Source organism: Mastigoproctus giganteus, chromosome 2 (genome assembly GCF_048544385.1).
Source record: "Mastigoproctus giganteus isolate SK-2022 chromosome 2, ASM4854438v1, whole genome shotgun sequence".
In the NCBI taxonomy this organism is placed as follows: domain Eukaryota; kingdom Metazoa; phylum Arthropoda; class Arachnida; order Uropygi; family Thelyphonidae; genus Mastigoproctus; species Mastigoproctus giganteus.
In genome coordinates this window covers 247,316,443-247,330,055 of record NC_143576.1, presented here as the reverse complement: position 1 = coordinate 247,330,055, position 13,613 = coordinate 247,316,443, and the positions used below count along the sequence as shown (strand labels likewise).

Here is a 13,613-nt window from a genome sequence, read left to right as displayed (position 1 = left end):
CATGACCAAAACACAGGCTGGAAAATTCAAGTCTTGAACACTTTCTTAGAGAAACTACTGCGCAAAAGTCACATGTGCAGGATGATTTTGGGGGAGCAGTAACTGAACCCTTTGGAGACGAAAGGGGTGTAAGGAATCGTCATGCCAGACATGCTGTACACTGCAACGAGACTCCTAAGGCAGAGGCAACGGCATGTGTGTTGGTAGAAGGATTATTCTGGACAGCATTCAACACACTTTCTTCCATGGCGGGATATCGCGTCGAATGTGGTCTGCCCGCACTACTCCTTTTACCTCTAAATGACCCATAATCGCACAAATTTTGATGCACACGTGCAAACAAATGGTGGTCTGGTACATGTCTGTCTGGGAAGCATTCTCCATGAATTCGTTGAGTGGCTCATCCATTGCCCTCTGCTAATCCATACACTAGGTACATGTCTGCCAGCTCACAGTTCGTATATCGATGCATGCTCTTCGTGCGGTGACTACTGCTTGAATGAGTAAACCAGAAATTTTCCCTCTCGCGAACTGATGAACAGCACCGTGTACTGACTTATGGTGACGTTTCTGGTTATGGGGTCCTTTGCGATTCACATTCCTTTAGATGTTACCTACCTCCCCTAAACGTTTGTACCAATATTTTTTGAGACACCCTGTATATATTATGTATATGAGCCTCCATTCTGCATTGAACAATACATAGCCCACTATTAACTGGGTATAATTTGCAAGCTCCTTTAACAATAACACTCCTCTTATCATTCAGCTATCCCAGACTATATACAAACATTTTAAAGTGTTATTATAGAATATACAGTTTCATTAAATTACCAAACCCTGTTTTTGTTTGAAATGAGTGCATAGCATGAGATATTGAAACATTATGCAGTGCAAAAAATAAGAGCTTTGTGACAGAGAAGTTAAGAACTGTTGTAATATATGTGTTTTTTTTTTTTTACGACAACCCCATGAATGCTATTAAGTACTACAGGTATAAGAACATATAATATATAGTACTGTGCATTGGTTGAAGGTTGAGAAGATGAAAGAAGATACTTGTTGACATTAGATTTGAATTTCTGTAGATTCTAATTTTTGGAAAATATGTACAAAGAAGAGAGGTTGTTCCAGAAAACTGATGTTGAAGGAATAAATGATGAAGAAGAAAAGTTGGTTCTGTGTGTTTGAACATGGACAGTAAAAGGTTGGTAACATTGCATCATGTTCGGACTGGTTTGGAAGAGATGGGGGGGGGAATTATAGAGGCCAACTCAGAAGAACAGTGCCCATGGAAGTACCTATGAGACAGCGAGTGGAAAGACTTCATTAAAGATGGGTTATTAATTAACCTAACTGAATGGAGTCTAGAAGCCTGAGAGAGGTTTTGGGAGTGCTGCCCCAGATGTGGGAATCATATTCAATGGTAGGACAGATTTCAGATATGTACAGAGTGAGCAACTGTTTGGAAGAAAAGTAACATTGAGAATGAAAGAGAAAACCAAGTTTTTTAGATTCAGAGGAAGCAATATTTGTGATGTGCTTATTCCAGGGGAGATTTGAAGTCAGGGTAATCCCTACTAATTTGATCTTATCTAGAAATCTGAGTGTAAGCAAAAATAAGCATAAGAGCAGAAGAATCATTTTGTGAGATATAAGACAGGGCAGTGTTTTAGAAGGATTCAAATCAACTAGGTTATCTTTACCCCACTGGAGAATTATCTGGAGATCAGCTGTTTGTGCAGGGCAAGGTTTCTCAAACTGGAAGGTGGAATGCAATGGGCTATCATCAGAAAAACTATGTATGGGATATCTGGTCAATGGAAGACGATCACTAACACACAAAAGGAAAATAGTGGGAGAAAGAACTGAACCTTGAGTAACATCAGCATTAGTGGAGAAATTAGAAGACAGAGAGCCAACCACAATAACCTGCAGAGAGCTGGCAGAGAGAAAACTGGGTTACAAAAAACAGTTGGCAAACCATAAGATGGAAGCTTATTTAGAAGACTTTTATGCCAAACATGATCAAAGCCTTTGAAATGTCAAAAGCAACTGCTTCAGTTTCACAAACTTCTCCACTGAATTTGTCCTTAGGTGGATAATGTAAGCCAGTATATTCCCAGTAGATTAACAATGATGGAATTCATACTGGCAATCACCGATCAGATGAAAATTTTCCAGATAGTTTAGAAATAGAAATAGGCGGTTAATGGATTTCTCCTTTACTTTAGAAGAGTAAATTTCCAAAATAGAAAACACTGGCAGAATAAGAAAGCATAAAAAGGCAACACAGAACAGGGGTAAGCTCAGAAGCACAGGATGTGAGAAGTAGAGAAATACCACCTCTTCTGACATCCTTTTTGACAGAAGACTACAGAAGGCACAATGGAGTGTACTTGAAATGGTAGAAGGTAGTTTACCAAGATCGTCACTACAAGAGTTATAAGAAAAGTAGAACACTAGCAGGTTAGCTTTATCTTTAGCTGAAGTGGCAATAAAATTGTCTGGTTTTGACAGAGGTTGGAATAGAGATGGGCAAATTTGCTGCCAATAGTTTTAGCAAGAGACCAGAATGCTTGATTATCATTTGGACAAGAAGCAAGTTTTCTAATCTTAGCCTGTTCAAAATCTAGTTTGGGCTGATTAAAAACTGCTTTACAATTATTGTGAACTTTGGTGTAGGCAAAAAACAAACCTGGAGATTTGAATGCAAGCCAATTGCGATATGCAACATTCTTATCTTGAACAGCCTTAGCACATTTATTGGAAAACCACAAAGCTTTATATAAAGGAAGGGTGTTAGGAAGGGGAGGGGGAGGGGTATAAAGGAAGGTGAAGTGTGGCACAAAGGATTTCATCCCTACAAAAATAATTTTATTGGCATGATCTGAGCAAACATTGACATCAGAAGACTTAAAACAGTAATCTAACCAAAGAAAAGAAAACAGAAATCACGCATATCGTCCCATTTTGCATTCCTATAGTGGCAAACAACACAAGCTTGAGAATGGCCACAAGAGAAAGGCTTCACTGGAGAAGAGATCATCACCAAGTTGGGATCTGAGGTGCCCAGAGGACCACTCACCTCAACCCTGTGCTTAGAAGGGTTGTTTGCGAGAAAAAGATCAAGAGTTTAGCTATGTGCTTTGAATAATCTGATATTCTGGTAGGTAAATGAACAACAATATGTGCAAGGTCATTAATAATTTCGAAAGATTCTAGCATCTCAACCAGCTGGGTCCATGTGGCTAGAAAATGGAAGCCAGCTGGAGTTGTGAACATTAAAATCACCAAGGAAAATTACCCCACAGTTAGGAGAGTTGGACTGGAGAAAGTGAAGTGTCAAAGAGAGAAAGTCAAATTTCATGTGATTAGCAGAACTGGAAGAATGATAGAGGCAACAGATGAATTTTACAGAATCGGGTAGAGAGATTTTAAGCCAGAAAAGGTCAAAATTACTAAGTCTGTGAGAAGGAATATCATAGCTTCAAAAGTGGTACACGAGTACCATTTTTGAAGTGAAAGGAAAATCGTACAGCAAATAATTAGGACAATTGAGATGAGCAGTGGTTGAATCAAGCTATAATTGGGATTCTGTCAAAAAAAAAAAAGTATATAGGGTTTGGTTGACTGTAAATGGATATGAATATGGACATCCTTAAGATTAGAACCGAGACTACGTATATTGCTGAAATGAAGGACGTGGTTTAAATCTTTTCACAGATAAGTTTATTCTGTTAGTCTGACTATCCATGATGTATTCAGTAGTAAGAAATGGTGGGGAGGACATGCTGTATAAAGTAATGAAATTTTTAGATATGGCTTACACGTGGCAAGAATATACCCAGCTCTGACATAAAGTGGCCTTGACAATGATCCTCCCCCAAACAAAGTGGTGGTATTGCACCAGTTGATGAGAGTCATCTGCCACCTAATATTGCCTTGTAACATAAAGGGTAGCATTCATCTGTGTGGCATGGACACCACACCTTGACCCCTGCTCACATCTATTTGCACCTAGGTAGTCACCTCCAGTATGCTAGGTGCGGTATTTCAACTTGCCCACATGGATTACATCCAGCATTACCAACAGTCCTACTGTTGTGAAGGTGCAAGCAGAGGATTTGGTTACACCTTCACGATAGTTGGACTGTTAGTAAATTGTTAGTTAGAATGACTGGACTAACACTAACAGTCCCAATGTTAGTGTTAGAATAACCTGACCTTGCTGAAATTCGGTCCACTTGACTTGAGTGCCACCTGAATATCAGTTCCATCAGAGTTTGATAGACTCCTAGGTAGCAAAGCCCAGCTTGTCATACCTGAGTGAATGACCATGACAGCCTCAATACATATGGTCTTTGAAGACCATATGTATGAGAAAACTATGATAGATAAGGCTTTTTTTATTTATTTTTTGTTCCATAGAAAATAAAAAATAAATAATAATCAAGGTCCATGAAAATGCTTTTAATGGGATGCTGCAAAACAGGAAAAGTAAGAGGTAAGGTGGCCCACATATTTACTTTCCTTAGACAGAGGACTACAAACACAGTTTAATAATGATGATGGGAAGACACTTAAATCCAAATATCCTTTTTTGATGCTAGAGAGAAGCCAAAGAAACAGTCCCAACCCTACATAATGTGAAATTTATATCTTCAGTGGACTTCTGCATAACTCACATGAGATATCAAAAATGAGAGGTTAATCAAAAAGCTAATTTAATCTATAATTACATTTTTAGTTTGAAGAAACAATAAAAATGCACATTGCATTTTTATTGTTTCTTCAATAAAAATTATGATATTGCAAAATCAATATCATAATCTTATTGTTCTTTATACATTAATTAAGCATAAAGAACAATATACAGGCATACCTCGATTAACGAATAGGATGCGTTCCACGAAATTACTTTGTTAAGCGAAACTTCGTTTTCAGAGGTAAAAATACTATGGCCAGAATAGGGATACGTTCCTACGTAAAGAAAATGAAAAGCTTTTTTTCGAACAAAGAAAAGTTTTATTAAATAAACAGTCAACTTACATACAAAGTGAAATCACATTTTAAAATATGAGGTTAAAGTTGATTGTTTATGCTTTTTTTCTCTTTCATTTAACAATTGCCTATACGGAGTTATTGCATTTAACACTGATCGCTTAACTATAATTATCACTTCTTCCTAAGTCAGGATCATTTTCACTAAAAAAATTTAAAACGTTTTCAATATCATTTAAGCACCTTTTTAAATCTTTGGTTGTTAACACTTTTTCGGCAGGTACTTCTTTAACTTCGCTTTCATTATCTTTGTCTTCGTTGCTAACAAGGCTTTCTAAATCTTCCACTGAAAAACCATCATCTTCTGCATTCAATAAATTTCTAACATCCTCTTCATCGACATTTTCGAAACCTATTTGATTGAGCCATCTGGATAACTTCATTTCTAATTCTTGGATGTTATTTTCTTCTTCTAGTACAACTTCTGGCCATATTTTGCGCCAAACTCCATTTAAGCATTTCTTAGTGACTTCTTTCCAAGAACTATCAATGCTTTCTATTGCGTTTTTAATGGTGTATTTTTCCAAAAAGTTTTAACTGTCATTTCCTCTTTATCCTCTAGTTCAGTTAAATTGCTTAAAGTTCGACGCAGATAATAAGCTTTAAATGATGCTATTACTCCCTGATCCAATGGTTGAATCAGGGAAGTTGTGTTTGCTGGAAGAAACACAACTTTGACAGGAATGCATGTGTCCAACGTGTTAAGATCAGTAGGATGTCCCGGAGCATTGTCTAACAACAAAAGAGCTTTTTCTTCAAAGTTGTTTTTTTGACAATACTGTTTTACTCCAGGACAAAAGTGGTTAACAAACCAATCAGTAAATAACTCCTTGGTAACCCACGCTTTTCTATTTGCTATCCATATTACAGGTAAATTCATTTTTATGTTACCTTTTAACGCCCTCGGATTTTCTGAATGGTAAACTAATAACAATTTTAATTTATAATCGCCAGAGGCATTTGATCCAAAGAGTAACGTTAAACGGTCTTTGGCTGCTTTGAACCAAGCAGCTGATTTTTCTTCAATAGAAATGAAGCTTTTTGTTGGTAGCCGTTTCCAGAACAAACCGCTTTCGTCAACATTGAACACCAAATTTGGTGGAAAATTTTCACGTTTAATTATTTCCTTTAGTTTTTCTGGAAACTTATTTGCAGCTTCAACATCTGCACTTGCAGCTTCTCCTGTTAATTTTACACTATGAATCCTGGCCCGTTTTTTAAATTTCTCGAACCAACCACGAGAAGCCCCAAAGGTTTCCGTAATTTCTTCAGTTTGTTTAGATTTCAGGTGATTAAACAAAAATGGAATATTTTTTTATGTTAAATGGGGCTTGAAATTGCGGACTTCGTTATCAGAGGTAACGTTAACCGAGGTATGCCTGTATAGTATAGATACAGCTGGAAGTGCAAATCAACTCCAGATCCAGTTTCTCTTTTCTCCAACTACATTACACACTTTTTTTTTTTTTTTTTTTTTTTTAAATAGTTCAGGTTCACTTTATTAAATGTTTCTAATACTGTTAATTTCTTTCCCAAGTCAAAGAATTTGAACATTTCCCAGTGCAGTGGTTTAAAGACTCTTTTTCTCACTCCTGTTAGACAATATCTATAATAATGAAAAAAGTTGAAAAATATGAGTCCCAAAACCCTCACACTATTAAATATTAAAATCCTTTGATCCCATTGAATCAAATTTTCTTCTACTAATAACAGTTTAGAAATAAACCAGTAATTTTTCAAGCAAATATATTTCCTTTACTGTATAGTGCAGCCATTTAAAATTGATGTGACTATCATTAAATAGTTTTTCTACTTAAAATTAAACCATTGTAAAATTACTACCCAAGTGAAGACCAAAATGCATTAGCATTAGCATTAGTAGAGGCATTTGATGCAAGAAAGCAAGCTTATGCAGCATCAGCCAAAAAAAAAAAAAAAAAACCCACTTCCACTTCACCCCTCTGTTCGTCCAAAATACCTGTCCAGCTGAGCCTTAAACTTATTTAGGCTATCAACCTCCACGACAAGGGATGGAAGTCTGTTCCACCAACCAACCACCCGCTGGCTAAAGGCAAATTTCCGCACATCTATCCTACATCTGTCTTTCCTCAATTTGAATTTATGCCCTCTCAGGTGATTATTCTGAGCAAGAGGAAGAATCCCATCAGCACTGAGCATGCTCAAACCATTCAAGGCTTTATACACCTCTATCAGATCACCTCGCTGGTGCCTAGTCTCCAGACACTGTAATTTGCAAAACTTAAGCCTTTCTTCGTAAGAGCACCCCTTTGTTCCATTCACTAATCTTGTTGCCCTTCTCTGTACTCGTTCCAGCAGCTCTACATCCTTCTTGAAATGAGGCCTCCAGACCTGTATACAGTACTCTAGGTGTGGCTTGACCTTATACAAGGGATTAATCACCTCCTTATCCCTGCTGGAAAAATTCCTGTATATCATTGACAATACTCCATGAGATACTCTTGCAGCCCGTCTGCACTACTCAGAGAACTTCATATCTGCCTGCACAACCATCCCCAAGTCCCTTTCATTCTCTACCTGTCAGTGTAGTACCACAGAGTTGATACGTTGCTCTGGGGTTGCTGTTTCCCATGTGTAGTACTTTACATTTGTCAATGTTAAACTTCATTTGCCACCTCTCAGCCCATCTGCTCAACCTTTCCAGATCCTGTTGCAGCAGCATAGTGTCAGTAGTGTCCTTGACAACCCTGCCAACCTTTGTATCGTCTGCAAGCTTGGACATTAAGCTTGATATACCATCATCAATATCATTTATAAATACAGAAAACAATAATGGACCCAACACTGAGCCCTGAGGGACTCCACTAATAACATTAGTCCACGATGAGCAGTGTCCATTGATTACCACTCTGTCTTCTCCCCCTCAACCACCCCTTTATCCGTAGCAGCAATTTGCCTCCAATGCCACACTGCTCCAATTTGTGCAGCAGTCTTCCATGTGCAACAGTATCAAAAAAGCCTTTCTAAGATCCAAGTATATAATATCAAAGTTATTCCCTGCATCCAGTTCTTTTGTGACTGCATCATAGTATCCAATTAAATTGGTCAGGCAAGACTTTCCCTTAACAAAACCATGCTGTGTCCGAGCTATAACTGAAGTCTTGTCTAAATGATCCTGCTGTGCTTCTTTAACCAGTGCCTCCATTAATTTTCCTGGAACAGAAGTTAAGCTCACAGGTCTATAATTACTTGTGTCAGCCTTTGATCCTCCTTTGTGAATTGGGGTCACATTTGCACATCTCCAGTCTATGGGTACCTCCCCTGAGTCCAAGGAAGCTCTCATAATTATGGCTAAGGGTTTGCTTACTTCCTTTGCTGCCTCTTTTAATATAACTGGATAGATCCCATCCACCCCGGGTGCCTTTCTTGTGTTTATCTTCAACAGTTTCTCCTCCACTTTACTCCCAGTTATTTCAAGATTCTGTAGCTTACTGCTAGAGTTGAATACACCTCTGGCATTCCCCTCACTGAATAACTCCTCATGTGTGAATGTCGATGCAAAATATTCATTTAGTTTGTTAGCTACCTGAGCAGGATCATCAACAGTTGACCCATCAATATCAAGTGGACCAATCTGATTCATCCCCTTCCTTCTAGAGTTTACATAAGTAAAGAACTCTTTGCTGTTTTTCTTTGCATCCCTTGAAAAGGATTTCTCGTAATCTGCCTTCACCTGCCTAACCTCCTTTGTAATTTGGTTGCATATCAACTTGTATCTATCATAGGCTTCTGTGTCATGTGTTAATTTGTAAGTATCCCATGCATTTTTCTTCTCTGCCATATGCCTCATTAGTTCATCTGACATCCATTTTGGCCTCAACCTTGAACAATATTTATTAGTTGGTATTTAAAGCCTAGTAGCTTCCAAGATAAGTTCTTTGAATGCTTCCCATTTTGAATTTGCTGTTGGTAACATCATCAGTTGGTCCCACTGTATAGAATTTAAATACTGTCTCAGTCCATCGTAGTCGCCTTTACAGAAGCAATAACCCTTCCCTTTACCCCTAATGGTAGTTACCTCTTTGAGTAAATCCCACTTCAGCACACTGTGATCACTGCCACCTAGTGGTTCATTTATCTGCAGATTCTTAATGCATGAAGAATCACTGCTGATAATCAAATCAAGAGTATTACTCCCTCTAGTTGCCTCCCGAACATGCTGATGTAGAAAACAATCATCCAATAAATCCACAAAAGCCCTGCTAGTGTGTGAGTGACCAGCCCCCAAATTCCAGTCAATATCCGGGAAATTAAAATCTCCCATTATAAGACTCTCTGATTTACTGGCCCACTCTATTTCCCTGTACAATTTCTTATTATACTCATCAGAGTCATTAAAGCACACTCCTACTCTCAATTTTGATCTCCCAATGCTTATGTCACACCAAACTGACTCAACACTGCACTGTCCAGCGATGTCGACTGGCTTCACTTCCTTGGTTTTTATGTGTTTCTTAACTAATAGCATAAACCCCCTCCCCTCTTCCTATCCTGTCTATCCTTTCTGTAGACGTTGTACTCCCCAAATTCCAGTTCTGCATCTCTTATATCTGTGTGACACCACGTCTCTGATATCCCAACAATATCTGCCTTTGATGTTTTGAGCAATACCTCAAATTCATCAAATTTGTTTACTAAACCCCTAGCATTGGTGTACACGCAAGTATACCTGCACCTGTTTCTATTCTTAGCTACCCTAACACATCCCATGTGTTTACTTGTACCGCAATGGCTCCCAGCAGTCTCTGAAATATCAAGCATCTTGTTTTTCAGGCTTCTGCTCATTCTAATAGAAGCAGTGCAAGAATGTCTTTCACCTCTGCCAGTGGCTACTGTCAATTTATTGGTCTTTGTCTCCCCCCAAGCTAGCAGTTTTCCGACCCACCTAACACTGCCTCGATAGCATCAGCAAATATTCTTGCACCCTTTCTATTTAAGTGTATCCCATCCCTGTAGAAGCAATCTCTCCTATTAACAAGTACAGTCCAGGCTGAATAAAATTCTACCCCTTGAGCCTTGCACAACCTTTCCAGGGCCGAATTGATCGACAAGGCTCTCATCATATACTCCCTCCTATCGTGTCTGGGCAGAATTGCAGACACTTTCAAATTCAACCCTAATTCTCGGCTTTTGTTCAACAGTGACCTGTACTTGTTAAGTAATTCTGCTGGTCTCCTACTCTTAATATCATTAGCGCCAACGTGTACAACTATATCACCTTTTGTGCCCTTAAAAGATGATATTCGCTCTACAATGTCATCAACCTTTGCCCCTGGCAGACATACCCTGGTCCTGTTCCACCTATCCTTTTTACAAAGCATGTTCCCCGTTTCCCTGACAATAGAGTCCACCAACAACTACTAGTTCCTTTGGGACCAGCGCATTCTGCCTTGGGGGTTGCCTCTGTGTCACGTGATGCCCAAGTGCAAGCTCTGGCGTTGATGTGGGCAGCTGAGAGCTTGATGGGCCCCTCAATTTAGTTTCTTCGAGGGCATCCACCCTGTCCTTCAAGCTCTCATATAGGCCCACAAGAACGCTGAGTTGTTGCCTGATATCGATACACTCCTTGCATCGCGCACACACAAAGACATTCCCCATGGCAGTATCATGTCCCGTACCCGATTGCTCTGCAAACATCAAGCAAACAGTGCATTTTATAAGGCTGTGAGTCAGAGGACAACTGCCCCCCTGAGTTCTGCTCTGAGCCACAGCACTTCCATTAGCTTGAGCCTTTTGCTTTGCTGCTCTGGTCTGAGTCATGATTCTATTAGTTTATTAATTAATTATAATTAATTATGTTATGTTATTAATTATGTTAAATATAATTAATTATGTTACATTTGTAATCTAAGTCGTTATATGTATTTATTTAAAAGTACAATTTAACTGCTAACGAAGTTCAACTAATGCTATCTAGTACGGTATATAACTATCGTATCACAAAGGCGGGAACTTACGAACTTTATATCTACGGACACTTAAGTATTAATTAACTTTCAAATCTCGCTGTGTCAATTCAGAATAAACTAACGATCCTTACTAGGTCTATAAGCTACTTACAGAAATAATTCGATGTAAAAAATATTCAATCAAGCGGCTAAATATGGCTAAAGAACTTCTCGTTCAACGGAGTTGCAAACACGTGGATACCCTTACCGATACATTTCTGCAATTACAAGGCCGAGTAAAGAATAATTACACCAAATTAATCAGAAAATCACAAAATAATGTTATACTACTAAATTTAAATCAAAAGTTTTAGAAAAACAATAATTTCAAATCAATAAATAAGAAAAATCAACTTAGTGGCTTTGAACACGACCGTCTCCTAGTAGCCTCGTAAGCAGACTCGATATTTCCATGGGCACTGTTCTTCTGAATTGGCTTCTATAATTCCCACTCTCTCTTTCAAAACAGTCCGAACACATGCCGCCACCAGCCAACATCCATTTACTGTCCAACTTCAAACTCATAGAACCAACTTTTCATCTTCCTCATTTATTCATTCAACTGTCGTTTTCTGGAACAACCTTCCTTTGTACGTATTTCCTGAAAATTACAGTCTACAGGAGTTAAAGTCTAATGTCAACAAATATCTTCTTTCGTGTTCTCAACCTCGAACCCAAGCACGGTACTACGTACCATGCTTGGATTCGAGGTTGAGAACACGAAGTATAGGTTCTAATACCTCTCATGTTTGGGGTTTTCATAAAAAAAAAAGAAATAAATATTAAATAATTATAAGAGCATCCTTAGATTTAGGGGAGGTCCCCATGGACCGGCGATGTGCAAATGTATCTCCAATTCACAAAGGGGGATCACAAAGATGACACGAGTAATTACAGACCTGCTAGTTTGACTTCTGTTCCAGGGAAAATAATGGTTAAAGAAGCATTGCAGGATAATTTTGAAAAGACAGCAGTAATAAGTCAGACACAGCATGGTCTTGTTAAGGGGAAGTCTAGTCTGATGAATTTTATTGGATACAATGATGTGGTCACAAAGGAACTAGAGGCAAAAAATAATTTTGATATCATATACTTGGATTTTAGGAAAGTTTCGATACTGTTGCACATGGGAGACTGCTGTACAAATTCGAGCAGTATGGCATTAAGGATAAGTTACTGCAATGGATAAAGGGATGGTTGAGTGGGAGAAGACAGAGTGGTAATCAATGGATCTGCTCTTCGCAGACTAATGTTATTAGGGGCATTCCCCAGGGTTCGGTGTTGGACCCATTGTTGTTTTGATATATTTATCAATGATATTGATGAAGATATATCAGGCTCAGTGTAAAAGTTTGCAGATGATACAAAGTTTGGGAAGGTTGTTAATAACAGTAATGATAGTATGCTGCTGCAACAGGATCTGGAAAAGTTGGGCAGATGGGCTGAGAAATGGCAACTGAAGTTTAACATCGACAAATACAAATTACTGCATATGGGTAACCCCAAAGAAATGTACCAACTGGGTGGTGTTACACTCAGAGCAGTGGAGCATGAAAGAGACCTGAGGGGGGGGGGGGTAATCGTGCAGTCAGATACGAAGTTCTCTGAGCACTGCAGAGAGGCTGCCAGAGTAGGTCATGGGGTCTTGTCAATGATATACAGGAATTTTGCAAGCAGGGATAAGGAGGTGATAATCTCCTTGTAGAAGGCAATGGTCAGGCCACACCTTGAGTACTGCATACAGGTCTGGAAGCTTCATTTTAGGAAGGATGTAGAGTTGCTAGGTGTACAGAGAAGGGCAACAAGGCTGGTGAGGGGAACAAAGGGATGCTCTTATGAAGAAAGGTTTGTCGGTAAATTGCAGTGTCTGGAGACTAGGCGCCTGTGAGACAACCTGACTGAGGTGTACAAGGCCTTGAATAGATTGAGTAGGCTCAATGCTGATGGGATTCTTCCTCTTGCTCAGATTATAAACCTGAGGGAGCATAAACTGAAATTGAGGAAAGACGGTTGTCGAATAGATGTGCGGAAGTCTGCCTTTAGCCAGCAGGTGGTTGATTGCTTGAACAAACTTCCATCTGTCGTAGAAGTTAATAGCTTAAACAGATTCAAGGCAAAACTAGACAAACATTTGGAACAAGTGGATGGGTGAAATGGGAAGGGTGCGTGTGTGTTTTTTTTTTTTTTTTTTTTTTTTTTTGGCTGATGCTATACAAGCTTGCTTTCTTGCATCATGTGTCCTTGCTAATGCTAACATTTCAATGAAAAAAAATTACAGAAAAACTATGCCACTTACTACTATTTTAGCATGTAAATCACTATAAGAACTTACAGTTACTGAACAGAAGAGCAGTTATCAATGAAATAAATTACTAATATTTGAAAGAAAATTATAAGACCTTAATTAGATGAACTTAAAATTTACATCTGAACTCACACAACAAATGAGAACACCAGATTGTGAAGAGAATCCCAGGTTTTCAACACAGATGAATTCCCACCTTTTGCAAGAGATTTTCCCTTTCCTATCTGCTTAATTGTGTGCAATTATTTTAAAACCAG

At 38.6% G+C, this 13,613-nt stretch overlaps 1 protein-coding gene across 1 annotated transcript in view; it reads right to left on the bottom strand.

The window, feature by feature from the left end:
• Positions 1-13,613, bottom strand: part of LOC150090351 (N-fatty-acyl-amino acid synthase/hydrolase PM20D1-like) — a 107,734-nt gene that overhangs the window by 41,725 nt on the left and 52,396 nt on the right. The window lies entirely within an intron of this gene.